The sequence below is a fragment of the Lactuca virosa genome, chromosome 7 (assembly GCF_052849685.1).
Source record: "Lactuca virosa cultivar CGN04683 chromosome 7, Lactuca_virosa_CGN04683_v6, whole genome shotgun sequence".
In the NCBI taxonomy this organism is placed as follows: Eukaryota; Viridiplantae; Streptophyta; class Magnoliopsida; order Asterales; family Asteraceae; genus Lactuca; species Lactuca virosa.
In genome coordinates this window covers 9143361-9160683 of record NC_136432.1, presented here as the reverse complement: position 1 = coordinate 9160683, position 17323 = coordinate 9143361, and the positions used below count along the sequence as shown (strand labels likewise).

The window sequence follows — 17323 nt, the reverse complement described above, 5'->3', positions numbered from 1 at the left end:
GTTGATGTGTACTGTAACTGAACTTCCTTCCCTCATCCTCGTGTTGACTAGTTCCCGAATCAGGAAGACTTTATTTGCTGCCGACGGCTTCTCGTACATATTAGACAATGCCTCCATGATTCCCTTTGTCGAGGTCTCCTTCAAAATATTGAAGGCAACATCCTTTGACAACGTCAGTCTAATAAATGCCTTGGCCTTCTTATCCAAAGTCTCCCAGTTTGCTTGTGTCATCGCCTCCGGTTTTTCACCTAAAACTGCGTCCAAGTCTTTATGCACGAGCAAATCTTCAATTTGCATCTTCCACCAACCAAAATCTTTCCCATCAAACTTCTCAATCTGAAGCTTACTGCTTTCTGCCATTTTCTGAAAGAACAATGACCTATCTTGCAATTTTCTGGAAATTCAGGGGCCAAATTGCAAATTTTCAAATCTGCTACAGTGCCTGCTACAGTGTCTGCTGACGTCACTGCTGACTTCGTGCTACAGTTCCTGCTACAGTGTCGTCTTCTCCGGCGAGTTCAGGCACTACAGTGTCGTCTTCTCCGGTAACTGGTTTTCCGGTCACTATTCCGGCAAACCTTTAACCGGCGATTTGGGACGTCTTCCGGTGGTCAAAAAATTCAGAAAAAAATATTTTCGGAATCTTCGGAACGAGACCTTTCCAACGGTATACACCAAAATCGTTTTTGACGAAAAAAAAATTTCGACCAAAAAACTGAAAATCACCCTTTGGAGCTAAAACCAAAGCTCTGATACCACTTGTTAGGATCGAGACACTTAACACACGACTCTAAACACACACACAGCTCACGAAAAACAAGAACACAAGGATGAACATGAGGGATTTAACGTGGTTCGGTCCTTCTCTGACCTACGTCCACCGGTAACTAGGAATTTACATTTCTTGGTGCTAATCTGCACTCTTTCTTTGTTACACTAGATACAAGTTTTACAAATACAGATGAATCTCTTATATAGAGATGGAAATCAGAAGTAGTCAAAAAACACAACCGGGTCTTCAGCCAACCTTTGAAAAAACTTCACATTCAACAATTGTGGCTTCACAACTTCACATTGTTCCTGCCATGTTTGACCAGCTGTAGCTTCACATTCAACATTAAGTGTCTCGATCCTAACATCAACTGCATTTAGATCAAAACCAAGATCATGAAAACATGAACCATTCCAAAACAGGTTGCCCAGTTTGACTTTTAGGCCATCAAATACGAAATGGTATGATTTTAATCATATCAGCATTTCAAATTTGAAGGTATTGTTTTCGAGTTTTTGGCTTTTCTTTGAATAGAGAAAAATTGCAAGAACCCATCTCGAATTGGTGAAATTTAGTAGCTAGGGTTGACTTAAGAAAGTCAATATGCAGATTGAATTACTTTCTTGACACTGAGGACAAACCTTTTTTGTATATAGTCGATCGCCATATTGTTGTTGAGCTAACTTAAGTTGAAAGATCATTATTTCTACCCAATCATGTCCATGTGTTTATCTGTGGTGTGCTACATTCGGGAGTTGAGCTTATTAAAATTATATAAGGATGCCAATGACTTAAAAAAAAGATTCATGGTAGCTTTCAATAGGCTGAATCTGTGTTTCAATTGTGCGCGTGCCTGTAAAAGCAAGAGGAGTAAGCATGCCTGCGAGCTTCCTCTCTAGTACAAACTAAATTAATGGCAAATTATAAATAAAACGAAAAGAAAATTGCTAATCATTATAGAAATGTTATCCAAATATATTTCAATTTTCACTGCTATAATTGGGAAGACTTTCAAAATACTGTTAATGAGAAAAAAATTGAAAGTACAATGCTATAGTTAGGTATATAGAATAAAGATATACAAACAAAAACCAATCCCAACGAAAATGTTGAATAAATAGGATTGGATACTACTCCCAAACCCCCTAATATAAGACCCAATTCCAGAAAGACTTAAAGAAAATCATGTATTAGTCTAGATAAATCCATTATATATAAAATTAGAGATAAATAAGTCAAAATCTTTTATAACTTTATGGACCCGGGTCAGGAAAAAAGAAATAACTCTACTTTTTTATAATAGTTTTTATAAAAAAAAAATTCCTAATGTGGGTGGATTTGGTCAAGGAGATGCAGAAATAGTACTTCAAGATTTATTATGTGTACATGACCTTTTGTTCTCCTTAGCACCTGTTATTTTGGCACAAATATTTTTGGTTCTTAAATCGAAACAATTCGAGAATGTTCAATTGTCCGAAATGAATTTCTAGACTTGCGGATTTATTGACCTCAAGTTTGTAAAAAGAACCAAATTTATTGTAGTAATTATGATTATCTATGATAAAAAATAAAATTCTAAAAAGTCTTTTGTTTGTTTATACTCTTTTTCTATGAGATGTTGGAAATTCCTTGTACCACATTCCTAGCCACATAATGTAGATTGTGAAGAAGACTATTTGACTTGACCCTTTCTTTCTTTGTTTTTGTTTTTTTATAAAAATTTGGGGTGATGTTATTATGTTGCTATTGACATATTAAAATGTCATAAAATGCATTTGAGTCTAATACAATGGACTTCGGCTAGATCCTATACAAAAATAAATGCAAAATAGAATAGATATATGAAGGGAACAAATATTTCTGGAAGGGGTTATTTGTCTTCCCAGTCTTCAACATAAGAAAAGGGTGTGAAAAATCCTTTTCTAGCGTCGAAATAATAATGATTCTTGATATTGTTCGTCAAACATTCCTGGTGTTAGTTTAGTATGTTTTTTTTAGAGTTATTACGTATTTTATTTATTCTTATCTTATAATAATTATGTATACTGTAAATAAAAGTGGTGGACAAACAAAAGAGGAGGGGAAAATCTATTGAGTAAATAGAACTTCTTCAATGAATTTCTAAAAGAAAATTCTAATTATTAAGAACTCAACGGGACCTTCTCCCTCAAAAATCACACAAACAAAGAAGGGAATCTGTTGAGTTCTTACATTTTCATGTCTACAACTCAATCCATCTGATTACTACATGGATGAACTCAACCAAAATATAAACCATAAAAGAAAACACCTACTAAACCGATCACAAGAATACCAGCTACGGTACCTATTATCCAAAGAGGAATTATTCTGGTAGTATCGGTCATTTACCTCACTTCCCTCGACATTTCATCAAGTGGTCATGCTAGAGACATAAGCAATCATGGATAATTATGAGATAAGATCCTTCCGAATGGGGTAAGAGAGAGAATACCTAGAAAAATTAGTCTATTGTTTTAGTTCTCTTTCCTCTTCTTAATTGAAGAAATAATTGGAAAAATAAAACAGCAAGTACAAAAATGAGTAATAACCCCCGCTAGTATGATTCAATTCAACATTTTGATCTTTTGGGTTTGATTGTGTCGTAGTTCTATGATATGGATCAGGTTGATCCTTGTATGAACTGCATTGCTAATATTGATTAGTTCTCTTTTCTTTTCTTAATTGAAGAAATAATTGGAAAAATAAAACAGTAAGTACAAAAATGAGTAATAACCCCCGCTGGTACGATTCAATTCAACATTTTGATCGTTTGGGTCTGATTGTGTTGTAGCTCTATGATATGGATTAGGTTTATCCTTGTATGAACTACATTGCTGATATTAACCCCAAAAAAGAAACAGTAGGTACAACTAGGCCATAAACAGTCAACCATTGCACTGTAAAATTTGGATAGGTTCGATTAATGGTCATTGAAGCCTCCTAAAAAGATCTACTAAATTCATCGAGTTGTTCTAAAGAATCAAAACGGCTGGTGATTAATGGAATTCCTTGGTTTTCTGTGAACTACTTGTTTAGTCGAGGGCTTCCAAACACATCGTAAGCTAAACCACTACTGACGAATAACGTGCAATAAATATGGGAGGTATAGTAATGCTACGAATGACCCAATAGAATATTGGTAATAATATCAACAAAAGAACGTCCTCCTGTGCTTCCAAACATGTTGAGCTCCACATAGTCTTGTACAATAAAAAAGGGGATCGATTTCGTAAAAGATTGGACCAGTAAATAGAAATTCACTTAAAAAATCTTTATGAGATCGTCAATAATGTACCAAGGGCGTCTTTAAAGTATACCGAATCAGTATAGCTATCCTTCTTCTGACACAACAACTCGCTTTTAATGAGTATTGGAAGGAGATGCTAAATAATTTCTTTCATCTGTTACTTGTTTATAGATGTACAATAATGTCCCATTCAATAGAAAATTATTGAATTGAAAATAATCTACTTCTCGCCATTATGAGTTTAGGGCTAGAAACTGAGGATGAGTTTCAATATGAATCCGATAAGTTAGTTTCTAATAATCCATGAAATTGATTAGTATATTCCTACAATTGTAAGTAGATGTGAGATCTATAAATCTTTGTTATTCATAGTTGTAGAAGTGGTTTTATAGTGATGTAATAGAATTACTTGAAATCAGGATATTATAATACATAAATAAATGAAAGTATGCTGCTATTTTCTACATTTATCCCCACATAAAATGACAAAATTGGTAATAAAGCTAATCAAGCTACATATGAAATCTTGACATAAGTCGATAGAAAAGTAACCAATACGAACAAGACTAATCAATGATATCTGAATGACTTAGCTAACCGTTTGTAACACCCGGGTTCCTAGGTAAAGTTCTTGAATTTTTAAATATTAATTTGTGGTGCATTGAGGTTAAGTACGTTGGGCGTAATCTAGTCCTTAGGGCGTACCTTATGAAGCTTGGACACGAGGTCAACCTGCCTGGTACGATAGGCATACGTAAGCCAGGGGTGAACCCTAAATTTTTGGGTTTGGACCCTATTTAAGTACTTTATGCCCCAAGGTTCTCTCATTACCAGCCTCCATTGTCCCCAAAAGCATTATCTCGAAACCCTAACCCATTTTTGAGAGATTTGATCCTTGTATGTGTGTTTTGGTGTATGTTTGGTGCATCTAGAAGAAGAAGAGCTCATTGGAGGAAGATTGGTTTGCTTAGAGCTTGAAGATCCAACACTCTCTTCACCGTTGCAAGATTTTGGAGGTATAAATCTTCAAACTTTATGACTCCTTAGCATAGATCTAGATTTGGGGATTATATTGGCTTGTTTTAGTCCCTTGGTTTGGTTCTTGTGAGTAGGAGTTACTCCATAACATGTTATGGTCATTTCTTAGTGTTTCTAGAGTTGTAGAGTCATAAAAATGGCATCTTGATGGGTTAAGCTCAACCATCACTGAGTTGATAGCCTTTATATGAAGTTAGAATGTTAGATAAGCATGTTGGGTGTAACACCGTAAATTTTCAAATAAAATTTTCATTTAAAAACACAATAAAACACATGCCACATTTGCTCAAAAATTACAAGTATCAATTTATCAACATATTTCAAAAGTTGTTTATCACAAATCCAGGATCCTCCAATAATATATCTCTACTCAGATATGTGTACAATCGACCCGGCGCCTTCCCGCGATCCTGATAAGAACCTGAAACACATAACACATAACACGGTAAGCACGAAGCTTAGTGAGTTCCCCAACATACCACATACAACATATTAGCCACTCGAGGCTATAGCTCTGTAAGACCCTCCGGTCAATGTGTCTCAGTGGGACCCTCCAGTCCCACAACTCTGATGGACCCTCCAGTCCTAACTCTGTGGACCCTCCGGTCCTAACTCTATAAGCTCTGAGTAATACACAGCATAAATAACAAAGAAATAATGCAGGATATCGCAATACACAGATAAGCACATAAGACATCTCAGTCACACATAAATACCACTCATGGTAAAGTATAGTGAGAAGACTCACCTCGAGGCACGCAATCAATTATCCCTGTACTCGAATCTCGAACTAGCCGCCGCCTAACACATAGGGTAAATATTCTCTAATTAATACTCGATTCTCAAATCTAAGTAAACCAAAGGTTACTCTTTCTCTCTCTAACTCCGGAAGTGGGTAAAAGACCATTTTACCCTTCAATGGTCTCTATTACTCAGGTTTGACCAACTAGAAGTCAAACTCGAGTCAACAGTCCTTGCTTGACCCAACTCGTCGACAGCACTCATGCAACTCGTCGAGTCCCCTCTTTTCCTTGGAAGTCTCAAGAAATTCCAGCTCAGCTCGTCGAGTTGACCCCCAACTCGCTGAGTTATCGCATGATCAAACTCATCGGGACAACCCTAACCGACTCGTCGAGTCAGTTCATGGACTCGGCGAGTCCCTTCAGTCTGTTTTCTCATTCAGATGTTTTAAGGCAGATCTACTACCCTAAACTCTAGATCTAGCCTCCCAAGGCTCGAATGTCACGTAAAGCTTCGATCTTTACGTTCATGCATGGCATACTTGCTCCATAATGCCAATACAAGTTCGAATAAAGGTTACATGCTCAAGGTCTTGTCTCTAACTCAATAAAGTTCCGGTCTTTGGTCTCACAAGGCCTCCTACAACTCAGATCTGAGGTTTCAACCTCAATCATGCTCAAAGATCATAATGACACCAAAAAGAATGGGAGAAACCCTAGAAACACCCCTAAACCAAAATCTTCATAAGGAGATGACCAAGTTAGCATCTTTTTACCTCCAACTGAAGCAAAACTCTGAAAAACCTCTAGATCTAAAGCCTCCTCTTGAACCAAGCTTCGATGCTCTCCACTTCTCCTTCAACAATGCACTAAAATCCACAAGATTAGCCTCTTTCTCACTCTCTAGCTCAAATGGACGATTAGGGTTTCTCTCAAGGAAGTAGGGTGACTGGTGAGGTGCAAATGGGGCTATAAGTTCCCTTATATAGGCCCCAACCCCAGGAAATTAGGGTTTCTCTGCCCAGCACCTACTCGGCGAATCGGCTTTCTGACTCGTCGAGTCCATTCATTAATCCCAAGTGGACACTCGACTCTACTCGACGAGTTGGACTCACAACTCGCCGAGTCACTCCATAAATCTCAAGATTAATCACACAATAATATACCTGAAAGTCCGGATGTTACAATTCTCTCCCACTTGTATTAGATTTCGCCCTCGAAATCGCTCCTCAACAACACATAGGTCGAACCCAATAACCGAAAATCACCACCGAAAGGATCTCATACCACACAACTATCTCCCTCCATGGACACCTAAATCCAAACAGGAACTGCCACTCAGAGAAGGATAGACCCATCTGCTGCTACAATAACCCTTCTGACTTTCCAGCATCTGGAAACTCTAGTGGCCTGTCTCACTGCCAGACCGCTTTCTCAAGATATCAACATGCTATTCGCTCCCCGAATAACAGACCCTAACAACTCACTGCCCCTCTGATTTTCTCGTTGCGGCTGATAAAACAAGTCAATGCCCAAAAATTGACTACCGATCACTCATACCAGACGTGCTAAACAATTCAGATCATACTCCAAAGAATGAAAGGATCACATCACACCAGGGGCCCATCCACTGTACTGCAATCAAAACCCATCTGAACAATGAACTCTCAACACCCTGTCCTCAGACATAATACAATGATCATGTTTGTTCGGAATTATCCTCTGACATCTAACAATCATAAACCCCAGCTCCCTTCTCCAATATCCCTTTCAACACTGAGCACCAGGTCATCTCCCGACCTAGCAGTTGAACCTCCAAAGGTTACCCATTGCATACCTTAACATGTCTCACTGACTTCCTTCCCACACTAACTATCTCGGCCCAGTGTGACACAGAAGTCACGATGTCCGCTTTACCCTGAGCGATTACTACAATCCTAACTGAAGATCATCTTACCCCGACCTCTGTCGTCTACTACTCATTGGTTCCATGCATCTCGCGATACGTCCTGTACCAACGAACTGATCCACTCAGGCCTAGGTCATCAAATGACAAACAATGCCCCTCAACATGGAACCCCTTCTCTGGATCTGGAATCTCCTTTCGCCTACTCAATACATCACTAGAGCCAAACTCTAACTCGAGATTCTGGTCCGACTCAGAATTGGAACCACTCGTCCCAATGAAACACTCAACTCACGACCCATGACCCGCAACTCACGCATACATCACTTCTCCAATTCCTTCTGATTGCGATAACCACATCTTAACTCAGAATATAACGATTCCCGATCATTAAGGAGACCCCAGTCTCGCCCCTGGTCCGACCTCCAGGTTCCCTAAAACTCAAAGAATAAGGCTACCCAAGCCTAAAACTCTTCTGCGTCATGCTCTGACTAGCGAATAATATGGCTCCTCGTAGTATCATAACATTCCCTCTCACTATCCCGTGAAGGCTACGGCTCCCCGCAGGCCTATGACACTTTCTCACTGACTCGTGAATACTACGGCTCCCCGCAGTATCACAACACTCTCCCTTTAACCAGTGAATACTACGGCCCCCCGCAGTATCACGACACTCTCTCGATGACTAGTGAATACCACGGCTCCCCCGCAATATCACGATACTCTCTCGCTAGCTAGTGAATACCACGGCTCCCCGCAGTATCACGATACCCCTTTCTCTGACTCATGTATGATGCGGCTCTCCGCAGTCACACGATACTCTTTCTCTCACCGACTCATGGATGCTACGGCTCCCCGTAGTCTTACAACACTCTCTTACTCACTGAATCGCCATAGGCTCACTCCATGGTTTTTCCCCGATAATCCTAAGTGATTACCCCCACTCGGATCCACTCGCTCTCTCATCACTTCAAAATCTCATCACCAAGTCATCACTACACTGAGTTCACTAACTCATGCCCCACAACCCAACGTAGATAAGTGCACACACCCACTCAGTTTATGCACCACCACTTCTGATGTAAGTTCTTGTAGGCAAGGCACTCTTCTCAGCACAGATACACCCTTAGACAGTCCCACTCCGACGACAATTAACTGTTGGGTTCCCACTGGTACAATAAATCACTCGGGTACCTCGGTACACCATCACAGCATCTCACGATGTCTTGCCTCAACCACTGATCCGCCACCCATGGCATCATACTCGGATACCGCAATGTATCCATCCAGAATCTCACAATATCTCCACTCCACCACCGATCTTCCTCTCGCACAACTCGTAACTTCGGATTATTCTGACTCTCAATTGAAACACGGAGGAATCGTCAATGACTCAGAACACGTTGACGACAATCCGAACCTCCCTCCTCTATTGCTCAAAACCTATGCAAGAATACACATACTGACCCTGAAGTTGGTTGCCCAATCACAACCCATACATTGAACCAGAAATTCTCAACTGCCGAAACTATCCTTACGAGCCAACCACCTCGAATTTACCATTACAACCTTGAAGAATCCCTCACCACCACAAGGTTTCTGACCAACGGCCACCTGCCATGGAGACACTCATCCTTTCCTGAACACGTACAACATGCATTATCTCGCTCTGCACCTCGCCTCGACCACCAATAACCCTGGTCTCATGTATCCATACCGCAGGTCACTATATACAGTCCTCTAACTGCTCTTGAATAAATCTCTGATACTCTCAATAAAGTATTCAGTTCTCCCCCACTCAGGGTTCAAACCATCACCAATTGGCATACCAACAGTCTATTCCACAGACTGTCTCACCTGGTACATCATACTTAACTCTTGGAACGTACCACGTAGTCACATCAATGATCTTCCCGATGGAAACCAAGCAAATTCAAATATCCCGCAACTCAAACAAAAATCTCAGAATCCTCTCGACGTGACTGTCTCTAGTCATCTCGAAGCCTCAGACCGACACACCGCCGGATACCCAAACTGTTCCGAAATAATCCTGTCTCTTGGTCCGGAAATAATGCAATATTACCCACCTCGCCTCTGACTCCTCGACCAGCCTCCCAATACGGAAATCATCATCAAAGCACGAGACCTCACTCTTATGGTCGATACACAACATAACGACGAGGGCCACTGCCCCAATATACTCCTCTTGATCACTTGGAACCGCTGCTAAAAACATACTTGACTCGACTAAGGCATCTCCTTGTCCTCATCTCAGTCTCCACTAATAGTTCTATCGTGGCCTAAGGACTACCTCGCAGCAAACATACTACCCAAATACTCTGGTGAAAGGTTGCAACCCTATGCTACCCCACGGGGTTTACCTCCAACTCTGAAACCGGAAACTCTTATCTCCTTCGCCTCTCCCAGAAATGGTGACAGCGCAACTCTTGTCTCAGAAGGTGACGTCTCATCTATCGGTCGATTGCTCAACTCAGACCGCGATCCTCCAATAAGCATCACCTCTACTCATCCCTGAGTTTTGCGACTCCAGCTGGCATTTCACCAAATAAATCTCTCAGAAACTAACTCGATTTCGCTCTCAAGGTAGGCTTCATTAAAAACTCGCTCGACATGGCCCTCGGGCCCACACGCTATCACATCTGATCTCGGTCTAATCAATCACAACGGGATAACTGGTAAAACCAGAAGCACTAACCGCCAAAAATCATGGTACTCGAACCATGTGATCAACTCTCAATCTGCTACGAATCATGGTAACCAAACCATGTTATCTCCTCTCAATCTGCTACGAATCATGGTACTCGAACCATGTTATATCTCTTCTCAATCTGCTATGAATCATGGTACTCGAATCATGTTATCTCTCTTCTCAATCTGCTACGAATCATGGTACTCGAACCATGTTATCTCTCTTCTCAATCTGCTACGAATCATGGTACTCGAACTATGTTATCTTTCTTCTCAATCTGCTACTTAGAACCTTTGGAAATTTTCCCTGTTTCGAGTATGGGTCCTCTGCATTCAGTAGTACGGGCCCATACTACCTGCCACATCTACCCATACTTTCCACACGGATCGTCCCAGATTTCCTAAGTAGCTGCTCAACCTTCCCGATCACCAATCCCGTTATACCTGGTCGCTCTCCAGCGAAAACTCCCCTCTTATCAGCATACTCATCTGACTAAAGTCACTCCCTAGGCTCTTCCTAGGTTCTCACACTCCTCTGCCATCAGCTGCTGGGGAACTCCTCATGATGCCAACCATCTACCTCATAAATATTGTCATATCCACTTAGTAGCTGACTCCCATCATCAAGAGTTCCACAAAGCACGAAGCAAGCAACATTCGGGTATCGAATAACCTCCAATGAAACATAAGGCCACTCTGGCATATAATTCCTCTTGCTCTATTCACAACTCAAAGACATCGCCGACTCAGGCAATCCTACCTTTTGAGGTATCTAACTACTCTTTTCAGTAGACTCCTTAAATGCTCATCTAGGTATCTCTCCTAGATTATCTCTCGACTCAGAACTCTCTCTCTAGGTGATTCCTGCTAGATACTCTTACTCAACACATACTCAAAAGCACATCACAGATAGCAGCAACTCCTAGGCTAAGGCATCACAAATCAGGCAACTCTAGTCCTAAAATATGAAATACCTAGTGATATCGCAATAATTATACATATATTTCGAGCGATATTTATGTATTTTTAGCTATATTTTGGTATGATTTAAGATAAAAGGTACTTATAAAGTTTGAAATTCCATTTTACAGCTAAAAATCATTTCTGAAGAAAAAGGAGAAGAAAATGTGCAAAAATCCGCAAAAAGAAGTGAAAGAAATTACACGAAGAAAAACGAGATCAAAAAGTCAAAGAATTCAAAAATAGCCGTGTTGGAAAGACGAGAAAACAAAATAAAAATATATAAAAAAAAAAGAATTTAAATTAATTAATGAGGTTTAGTTAAAATAAATTATTGGGAATTAATTATTTAATTTCTAAATAATTTATATTAATTAAATTAATTTAATTTAATTTAAATTGGAAAAAGAAAAAAAAATAGAAAAGAAACAAAATTCGGAGCCCAAAACCCGGAGCCCAAACCAGGAGCCCAAACCCGAAGCCCTGATCCATTCTCGCGACCCAGATCCGGAAAACCCGAACCGAATCCGACCCGGCCGCCCCACGTCCAAATTCCCTCACAGAAAGATCCGATGTTACCGACCCGACCCAGAGATCCGAACCGGTTTAGATCCGCGCTTTTTTTTAGCCTGTGACGTCATCCGTAACGTCACCTGATCCGATCCACGCCCAGATCCGTGCCCGATCCGACCCGAACTCCGATCCTTTTCGTCTCACATCAAGGTCCGCGCCTTGAACCGGTTTCGACCCAAAATCCGATCGGTACTATTCATGCCTAAACGACGTCGTTTTGAGTACCAGATTTGCCAATTCCGATTCCATTCCATTTTTAACCATTTTTTCTCCACTTTTTCCTATTCTAAACCCATTCCTTTCCAACCAATACTCAATAATTCACCACCTTTAAACTTTCCAACCATTTATTCCCATCTTTTTAATTCTTTTGAATTCTTTTTCATTAGATCCAATCTCAATTTATTTCTTTTTGGTATTTAATTCTTCCCATTTTTACTATAAATACCACCATTTTTCACCACAAAAAGGGAGGAAGAAAAGAGAAGACATTGCAATTATGCATTTTGATACACAAATTTCTTCCAACCTTTGAACCAATTTTCTACAATTGGGGATTCAAGAGTCAAAGAGCTAAGGAATTGAAGATTGCAGTGGCATTAGGGACTACATCGGGTTTGTTTTATCGAAATGTTTAACATTCTCAATATGTTTTCTATATATGTTGTAACTTTAATTATGGGCTAAAATTCCCTTTGCTTTCACTTGGATAATGAAACCTTGAAAATATGATTTAATTTATATTATTCGGATACTAATTGTTATTTATTTTATCATGCATATTTGATCATTTATTTTTATACGTTGAATTTTTGTAATAAATTTTCCTATAACTAAGTTAATATTTTTAAAGGATCAATTTAAATATATTATCTTGAATCATAAATTTTTCATGACCATTGATATTTATGACTAGTGATGGACAAAATCCTAGGATTAGGCAAAATAAAATACTAAAAATTTAACATGTATATTTTGTATCGTATGACCAACTTACGATTCCTATTAGTTTTACGACCACTAAAATTAATAGTTTGATCAAATGTTTGCATGATACGAATTAAATATTGTTAATAAAATTGTTAATTGCATGACAATTGTTTTTAATTATTTTTATTATCAAAACGGTAAAAATTAGATCATGATTTTTAACCAATTTTAGAAATCGGTAAATAACTAATAATATCCATTGCACTTAATATAAATCATTCATTACTAAAAGGTGGAATTAAATCTAAGTGAAAGCATCCTTATCATTCTTGATTCTTAAAAACCAATTCTTGTTCTATATTTGTTTTTACACTTTAATTGTTAAAATTCTCATTATTTGTCTCGTTACTAAAAATTCCCCCAAGTTTCTTATATTTTAAGTTAATTAGCGACAAATAGTCTAAACGTAAATCATACTCGTTTCCCCAAGTGTTCGACATCCGTTCTTACCATTGCTATATTACAATTACAATTAGGTACACTTGCCTAAGTCGTGTAGTAAATTCTAGCATCGGTAATTTCGACCTTATAAATTTAAGACTAGAGTGAATTTTTACACATCACCTAGCCTATCTCTAGCATGCATAATATCTCATAAATATCTCATAGCACAAAAGTAAGGGTATTTTGGGAAATCACCGTTCGGGCTCTAGCTGATTGTACACACTGCTCCAACTTGTTTTCTCTTAAACTCTTTCTCATTTTAGAAAAATTTATTTGAAAATTTACGGTGTTACAAGTTGGTATCAGAGCCTTGGTTTGAAGGGATTCGGATAACCCACAGGTCCCAGGATCGAAACCTGGCTCTGATACCAACTTGTAACACCGTAAATTTTCAAATAAAATTTTCATTTAAAAACACAATAAAACACATGCCACATTTGCTCAAAAATCACAAGTATCAATTTATCAACATATTTCAAAAGTTGTTTATCACAAATCCAGGATCCTCCAATAATATATCTCTACTCAGATGTGCGTACAGTCGAGCCGGCGCCTTCCCGCGATTCTGATAAGAACCTGAAACACATAACACATAACACGGTAAGAACGAAGCTTAGTGAGTTCCCCAAAATACCACATACAACATATTAGCCACTCGAGGCTATAGCTCTGTAAGACCCTCCGGTCAATGTGTCTCAGTGGGACCCTCTAGTCCTACAACTCTGATGGACCCTCCGGTCCTAACTCTATAAGCTCTGAGTAATACACAGCATAAATCACAAAGAAATAATGCAGGATATCGCAATACACAGATAAACACATAAGACATCTCAGTCACACACAAATACCACTCATGGTAAAGTATAGTGAGAAGACTCACCTCGAGGCACGCAAGCAATTATTCCTCTACTCGAATCTCGAACTAGCCGCCGCCTAACACATAGGGTAAATATTTTCTAATATTTACTCGATTCTCAAATCTAAGTAAACCAAAGGTTACTCTTTCTCTCTCTAACTCCGGAAGTGGGTAAAAGACCATTTTACCCTTCAATGGTCTCCATTACTCAAGTTTGACCAACTAGAAGTCAAACTCGAGTCAACAGTCCTTGCTTGACCCGACTCGTCGAGTGCACTCATGCAACTCGTCGAGTTCCCTCTTTTCCTTTGAAGTTTCAAGAAACTCCAGCTCAGCTCGTCGAGTTGACCCCCAACTTGCCGAGTTATCACATGATCAAACTCATCGGGACAACCCTAACCGACTCGTCGAGTCAGTTCATGGACTCGGCGAGTCCCTTCAGTCTGTTTTCTTATTCAGACGTTTTAAGGCAGATCTACTACCCTAAACTCTAGATCTAGCCTCCCAAGGCTCGAATGTCACGTAAAGCTTCGATCTTTACGTTCATGCATGGCATACTTGCTCCATAATGCCAATACAAGTTCTAATAAAGGTTACATGCTCAAGGTCTTGTCTCTAACTCAATAAAGTTCGGGTCTTTGGGCTCACAAGGCCTCCTACAACTCAGATCTGAGGTTTCAACCTCAATCATGCTCAAAGATCACAATGACACCAAAAAGAATGGGAGAAACCCTAGAAACTCCCCTAAACCAAAATCTTCAGAAGGAGATGACCAAGTTAGCATCTTTTTACCTCCAACTGAAGTAAAACTCTGAAAAACCTCTAGATTCAAAGCCTCCTCTTGAACCAAGCTTTGATGCTCTCCATTTCTCCTTCAACAATGCACTAAAATCCACAAGATTAGCCTATTTCTCACTCTCTAGCTCAAATGGACGATTATGGTTTCTCTCAAGGAAGTAGGGTGACTGGTGAGGCGCAAATGGGGCTATAAGTTCCCTTATATAGGCCCCAACCCCGGGAAATTAGGGTTTCTCTGCCCAGCACCTACTCGGCAAGTCGGCTTTCTGACTCGTCGAGTCCATTCATTAATCCCACGTGGACACTCGACTCTACTCGACGAGTTGGACTCACAACTCGCCGAGTCACTCCATGAATCTCAAGATTAATCACACAATAATATACCTGAAAGTCCGAATGTTACATTGGGTCTCTTCGAGCCATGCAAAGGCATCAAGTTGATGAATTTATCGTTTAAGACATTCCCTAAGAGCTAGATCTGCAAATTGGACGTTTGGACTTAAATTACATGCTTAATGAGGTTTTGGTAACCTGGACCGTACGCGGTGTGTACGTAAGTGTACGCTGAGTGTTCGCGTCTGAGCCCCCGTTTTTCCTTTGTGGTGTAAGTTGTACGTCGGGCGTACATGGGTGGTACGCTTAGCGTACTCACCAGGACCCCTTTTTGGGCTTTAGATTTTTTGGGCCATTGTTGGGCCTTAGGTTTTGAGTCACTGTTGGGCCTTAGGTCTCTTGGGTCTTGTTAAGCCTTAGATATGTTGGGCTTGGGCCATGGGTTGATGGGCCCATTAAAGGAAGGGTAAAATTGTCTTTTACCCTTTAAGCATGTTAGTTGGTAATCTGTACCTTATATGGGTTATTACCTTGATTATTTATTAAGGTTAATTTGGAATGTTTAGTGTGAGGAGTCGTGGTAGCAGTAGCCCGGGAGTGTTATTTGTCTACCTTCAGACTGAGGTGGGTCTCCTCACTGTACTTGTAGGTCGAAGGCACTAATCTCGATCCACTGGATTATGTAGTAGGATAGTAGTGATCTTTGTGACACTTACTGATATGTATGTATGAGCTTGTTGTCTTTGTGACTCTTGTTGGTATGACTGTATGCTTAGTTGTAGGGAGTGAAATAGACCCGTACCGGTTGAAAGATACCGAATGAGTCGGAAGGGACTCAGTGAGTCAGAAGGGATTCAGAGAGTCAGAAGGGACTCAAAGGTGAAATAGACCCGTGCATGTTTTGCTATGATATGTGTATATGATGTAAGTATGATATGTATGGTATGTGGTATTTGAGGAACTCACTATGCTTTGTGCTTACGGTTTAAGTTAGTGTTTCAGGTACTTCCAGTTCGAAAGGGAAAGGCCCAACTTGATCGCAGCGCATCCATCCATGTTTTTCCGCACTTTAATGATTTAGGAATTGTTCTCTGATAACTATTTTACTATGACATACTTTTAAATGGTTGATATGATATTTTGATGATGTTTGAGTTGAATTAAAAATAAAATTTTTACTTATAATTTTTGAGATGTTGCACCGTTTATGGATAAATGGTAGAGGGACAAGATGGTGGGAAAAGGCTCAACTTAATTCAAACCACATCACTTTTTATCCATTATGGTTACCAGGTCCACTCTATATGAACCGTTTCTCGCAACAGAACAATTGCGGTTTGCCCCACCCGTCAACCCCAATTTCATTGTTTGGCCCTTCATTTTTAGTATTCCACCAATTTTGGATTATTTCACGTTTTGAGTTATTTAATTTAGCTATAAAATCCATGATTTCCTTAAATCAAGTAATTGATTAGGTAAATTAATATCTGTAAATTTCCATCGATTTTAATTTTTGAAATTTTGGCAATACATGTCAAATTTTGTTCCAACCTATATAAAACTTCAATTTAAACCTTTGAAACTATCCTTTAGATTTATTAAAATGTCTTTTGTGAAACCCTAAATACTTTTCGTGTTGCGTACTTCTGTTGTGTCATGATCCACTTCTTGAACCATCCTAGTTGACTTTTTGTTGCAAACTAACCATATCTCTTTAGAAAATGCCAACAAAATAAGTTGTTTTGGGTGATATAAAGCTCACATGGAATAGGAAACCCCATCGATAAAAACAAGGAAATTTCCGATAAAATTTTAATATTTTAGGTCAGTTTACGATTTAATCTTAACTTTTATTTTTTGAATATAAAAGTCCCCATTATTTTATATTTTTTCCAAATTAACGAAACAATTTTTTTTTCAATAGAAAATGACAAAT

The 17323-nt window shown here is 39.3% G+C and overlaps 1 protein-coding gene across 3 annotated transcripts in view; it reads right to left on the bottom strand.

Moving 5' to 3' along the window:
* Nucleotides 1-844: 844 nt before the first annotated feature.
* LOC145124525 (Protein kinase superfamily protein) overlaps nt 845-17323 on the bottom strand; it is a 33550-nt gene continuing 17071 nt past the window's right edge. For 2 of the 3 annotated variants that reach the window (XR_013715652.1, XM_079059910.1), the window contains one exon: nt 13789-13976. The gene's annotated coding sequence lies outside the window, so the exon portion shown is untranslated. Of the gene's footprint in view, nt 1143-13788; nt 13977-17323 lie in introns of those variants that run through there. The other variant, XM_079059911.1, reaches the window with a different exon arrangement.